Source organism: Mizuhopecten yessoensis, unplaced genomic scaffold, assembly GCF_002113885.1.
Source record: "Mizuhopecten yessoensis strain PY_sf001 unplaced genomic scaffold, ASM211388v2 scaffold10979, whole genome shotgun sequence".
In the NCBI taxonomy this organism is placed as follows: domain Eukaryota; kingdom Metazoa; phylum Mollusca; class Bivalvia; order Pectinida; family Pectinidae; genus Mizuhopecten; species Mizuhopecten yessoensis.
The window spans coordinates 171,746-178,021 of NW_018408817.1; positions in this window are offsets into that span (position 1 = coordinate 171,746).

Genomic DNA, 6,276 nt, shown 5'->3' on the forward strand with positions numbered 1-6,276 from the left:
ACATGAACCTGTATTACAGAAAAGATATGTACAGGCAGATAATGATCATGGGACAACAATAGATGTGAACATGGTCAGCTCCTATCTCAACGAATCACTTTGTATACGGTAAAATCAAATGGGTAAATCCCACGGGAACATTGTCTCCTGGTACACATTAATACTACCAACAGATGTAAACATAAATCTGTATTTGTTTACTGCATCCACAACCTCGGAACTCACTAGATATTGTAGTTGTATTACGCATTTAACTGCAATTACAGCCTTTTCTAATATGCCTCGTTAAATAATTGCTAAAACCGGTCTTTATTAACTCGATTTAAAACGATATGATTATACAATTTGCTGTTTACACAGTACTATCTCCTTGTTCCTGGTGTTTTATCGATGTGAATTCCATTTTTGTCGTGTTTTGAAGTTGTATTATATTTGACGCTGTGGTATACTAGGTCCCTGTGTGTTGACGCTGTAGTATATTTCGTCCTCGTTTATTAAAAACCGTTTTATATTTTTTCCTGGTGTGTTGACGCTATGCTATATATATATAGAAAAAATAAGATTAAAGACCGACTAAAAAACTAGCTGCTTTCACCCTTCACAGGGCTCGACAGGTTTATTCAAAAGAACAATACAGTATCTAACTTATCGAAATATGAAAACCGAACAGACACAAAGGAGCTCGCTAGATAAAATCAATTTATTGTTTGAACTCTTATTCAATTGTGTTCTAAGTATTAAATGCAAACAATAGTATGGATCGTACTATAATATAAACTAACTTATATTCATAAATATGTACGTTATAGCACGTTGCAAGCCTAATTTCCTCAGTTCAAATGACCCATATTGCACATGAGGTGATGTCTTTTGTTGAGTTTGCATACAAGTTAATTTTGCATTTGTCTTTTATCGTTCCAAAATCAATTTTCTTTGCTACGACATTTAACAAATTAGTTTCGAGAAATCGTTAAGCACTGCTCCAGGTTCCATTTTCTAGAATATGATTATTCATTTTAAATTATGGTAGTAGTAAGATATGATCAATATTCAATAAAGCTGTTTTCTCTTTATTCATTCACAATTTTACTGTAAAATGTATTCGTTTATCAATAGTGATGTACATACAATCAAAAATGTGGTATTTCTGTTAAGCACGTTTTGTATCAGAGAGTTCATTTTACTTTTGTTTCAGTTCAAAGAGATATTTGTTATTTAAACATAGATTTTTATTTTCAAATACAAACAATGATATGCCTTCATCTAAACCCGTTATGTTTTTGTTTCATTCGTACCTTCACCAAACGACAGACACATCATCATAAGCACCAACAGGTACATAAAAACAAAACCAAAACGAGACATCAGCTCCCACCATTATGAATTACCATCTTAAGTTAAACATTAGAACTATTAAGTATTTTTTTCCGCATTTGTTTGACGCAATTATTTCAATGTATGGGATTTTAATGTAAGGTGGCCACGACTTTGAATATTTTGACTCAAATTTCTTTACAAAACGCAAAAATAACTCCTGAAACTCTATAATTGGAATGTCTAATCATTCAGCCGGATATGTTAAAGTATTACATGATGATTATATCCTGCGTTTTGATACGTGTGTTAAATCCAGATTTGAATATAGTCTATTTAAACAGTATAGAATAACAACATTAAACATTGTTACACACACATATATAGGTGCAGTCACCTTTGTGTTCTACGTTCACTTTACACAGTTAGAACATTATACAGAATTTGTAACTTGCATATTATTAATTTTAAAACAAATAATGATGGTAATAGGAACTTCAAAGCGAATGAGCTTGATTTTTTTTATTAAAACAAAATCATTATTGTAATAAAATAGATATAGATGACATTGATTTATGGTATAGCGGTTGTTGAATGGCTTTACTCATGGTGTAATATTTACCTTGTTTGGCATTCTGTGTCAATAATCTACTTTTTATAAATATATGCTTCTTTAGTTCACATTTCTGAAGATTATGTTTCCATGAAAAATATTTTATCAACCATTTAATATAATATGTAGTTGTGTGATGATTGTTTCTTGGTGAGGGAGCGGATTGTTCAAAATTCACTGTTCCTACAGTCATGATTACTTCTCCTTATATCATTTTTTCTATAAACACAACCAAATATTATTTTGTGTTAACAGGCAGTAAACCAGTTTTTGTCAAATTTTTGCCAAAACCAATATGCTGTAAGACAAAATAATATTTGTCTATAGACTTCAGGACTTGATACCATTCTTTTGTTGCACATAAATAATTAAACGGGAACATAGGTCCAAAGTACAATAAGTCCATGCGTACTTATATAATGAAATATGTAAGTATTGTGGCCTATGACTTTGATATACATTGTTTAGCCTTACCCCACGGTACTCCCAGTGTAATATATACCATTGATTTGGTAATCAATGGTCTAATCGTATTTCTACCTTTTCAATGTTGAACACATTTGAAATATCTATACAGTCTAATTGATGTACATGGAGCTTTTCTGGTCCCTGTCCTTTATTATACAGAATACCAGTCAATAACATGTAAAAATGTTTTCTTTGAAAGTAAAACCTGCGTAATTAGTGATATCCCATTTATCTCTACCAGGAAAAAACATATGTGAAAACCATATATATTTTGACAGATGCACATGTAAAACTTCTTAATTTAACTGTGATCAATGTAATGAAACGTGGTACGACTGTATCGGAATCATCTATTAAATCATTATATCATAACCAATAAGTTAATTAAGTATGCTGTAATAGCTGTTGATACACATTACTTACTACATGACTAAGTATAAGGTCTTACATTGCCCAGATCACGTTTGTCATTGCGATAGTTGAGAGTTTAGATTCTAATTTAAAAATTGAAATCATTATCATGTTTTTTCTTCTTCTTCTTTTAATATATAACGTATTATGGTGACCATGTTGTGATGAATATACACTTAATCTTCCTTCCGTTCCCTGTGTATTATATGTAAGCTATTCTGACTCAAAATGCAATGTTTGCCACCCTCGTTGTAAGCTACATCTCCATAGCCCAAGCCGCTATCTGCATTTACTCGCGCGATGGATATATATAATGAATATGAATCATAGAGAGGCCAGCCCAAGAAGAGTGTACGTTTAAGTAGAGGGATAACTCTTTAAATTACACAGTTCTGTTGACCAATAAATTACGTCTTCATTGTTTTATACCACAGATACGCAAATCTACGCTGGGAAAAGACGTGATCATTACCCGATTCCCAACTTTGTGAATTCTCTGCCTTTAAGGAGTAAAGGCATATCCGCTGAATCGTGTATCGCTTGGTGACCGACATATTTCCTTGATGTTATCAGTGACACGATGACATATTATATAAAACGAAAAAATACCTTTCGAAGTACTCAATCTCAGCCCAATGTTTATGTTAGGTTCTATAAGGTACCACTGTATATACATTCATTATTATTCATAACACTCATATAAATCTTATAGAATTTCACTATGTACTGATTATGTTGATTTTATATGATTTGTTTATACTTAACTCTTATTTTGAGTGTGGCTGTGCGCCCGTGTATAATCGAGGGCTTTCCTGTCTAACATCTGCTAAAGGTTATTGTAATACAAAATAAATGTACTTAATATGTTTTCCCCTTTTTTTTCTTTTGACATCCTGCTATCGGAGGTGTTTATAAAACCAGTATCTCCATTTGACATCAGTGGTGCTAATCAAATTAGTTTGACATACATTATGTACATCTTTTTTTGTTTTACTTTTTCTGCATTATATATGCAAAAATTCTCAGCAAAGAAAATTCAATACAGTGTATGCTATACATCCTCACTTATAACTGTAGTGTTTTAGTAACCTGTCTGTTTTCAAATATAGGGAATTTGCACGTGAACATAAACTCATTTGTATTATGTAATATCAGTTACCTCAACTTAATATGTTTGTATGCGTGGCTGGTATCTAGCCACGAGAACCATATCAAATAACGGATTTTGATATATTATAGATTGTATACTGCTGTGTGATAAATGAGTTATTTATTAAAAATTGGGGTATCCACTGCACTGCGACCAAACTATGCACATGATAAAACCTAGATAATTCCCAGCATATTTGTATGTAAGGATAAATATGCATCACCCAAATATGACAGTGTGTTCTATATCCATCTGTCAATGGAGAAGAATCGTGATCGTGTCAAATTCTATCTAAGGGTTTTGGTTCTCTCTAACCAGTTTTATAAAGATAAAGGTCGTTGTTCTGCCTACTTGTATACTAACTTATTGTATAGAGGGAGAGGTCGTGGTTCTGTCTAGCTACTTGTACAGAGGGAGAGGTCGTGGTTCTGTCCAACTACCTGTACAGGGGGAGAGGTCGTGGTTCTGTCTAACTACTTGTACAGAGAGAGAGGACGTTGTTCTGTCTAACTACTTGTACAGAGTGAGAGGTCGTTGTTCTGTCCACCTACTTGTACAGAGGGAGAGGTCGTGGTTATGTCCAACTACCTGTACAGGGGGAGAGGTCGTGGTTCTGGCTAACTACTTGTACAGAGGGAGAGGTCGTTGTACTGTCTAACTACTTGTACAGAGGGATATGTCGTTGTACTGTCTAACTACTTGTACAGAGGGAGAGGTCGTTGTACTGTCTAACTACTTGTACAGAGGGAGAGGTCGTTGTNCTGACCTTTAATAAGTAGGCCCTCTGTCATAATCTAGTAAACTAGATAAAGAGGGTCCGCTGTCATAATCTAATTAACTAGATAAAGAGGGCCCTCTGTCATAATCTGGTAAACCAGATCAAGAGGGCCCTCTGTCATAATCTAGTTAACCAGATAAAGAGGGCCCTCTGTCATAATCTAGTAATTTTAACCAGACAAAGAGGGTCCTCTGTCATAATCTGGTAAACCAGATAAAGAGGGCCCTCTGTCATAATCTAGTAAACTAGATAAAGAGGGCCCTCTGTCATGATCTAGTAAACCAGATAAAGAGGGCCCTCTGTCATAATCTAGTAAACTAGATAAAGAGGGCCCTCTGTCATGATCTAGTAAACCAGATAAAGGGGGCCCTCTGTCATAATCTAGCAAATCAGATAAAGAGGGTCCTCTGTCATAATCTAGTAAACTAGATAAAGAGGGCCCTCTGTCATGTTCTAGTAAACCAGATAAAGAGGGCCCTCTGTCATAATCTAGTAAACTAGATAAAGAGGGTCCTCTGTCATAATCTAGTAAACCAGATAAAGAGGGCCCTCTGTCATTTTTCTAGTAAACAAGATAAAGAGGGCCCTCTGTCATAATCTAGTAAACTAGATAAAGAGGGTCCTCTGTCATAATCTAGTAAACCAAGTAAAGAGGGCCCTCTGTCATAATCTAGTAAACCAGATAAAGAGGGCCCTCTGTCATAATCTAGTATACCAGATAAAGAGGGTCCTCTGTCATAATCTAGTATACCAGATAAAGAGGGCCCTCTGTCATTATCTAGTAAACCAGATAAAGAGGGCCCTATGTCATTATCTAGTAAACCAGATAAAGAGGGCCCTCTGTCATTATCTAGTTAACCAGATAAAGAGAGTCCTCTGTCATAATCAAGTAAACCAGGTAAAGAGGGCCCTCTGTCATAATCTAGTAAACCTGCTAAAGAGGGCCCACTGTCATCATCTATTAAACCAGATAAAGAGGGCCCTCTGTAATAATCTAGTAAACCAGACGAAGAGGGTCCTCTGTCATAATCTAGTACACCAGATAAAGAGGACCCTCTGTCATAATCTAGTACACCAGATAAAGAGGGTCCTCTGTCATAATCTAGTAAACCAGATAAAGAGGGCCCTCTGTCATAATCTAGTAAACCAGATAAAGAGGGTCCTCTGTCATAATCTACTAAACCAGATAGAGATGGTCCTTTGTCATGATCTAGTTAACCAGATAAAGAGGGCCCTCTGTCATGATCTAGTAAACCTGATAAAGAGGGCCCTCTGTCATAATCTAGTAAACCAGACAAAGAGGGTCCTCTATCATAATCTAGTAAACTAGATAAAGAGGGCCCGCTGTCATAATCTAGTTAACTAAATAAAGAGGGCCCTCTGTCATAATCTGGTAAACCAGATCAAGAGGGCCCTCTGTCATAATCTAGTTAACTACATAAAGAGGACCCTCTGTCATGATCTAGTAAACCAGATAAAGAGGGCCCTCTGTGATAATCTAGTAAACCAGATAAAGAGGGTCCTCTGTCATAATCTACTAAA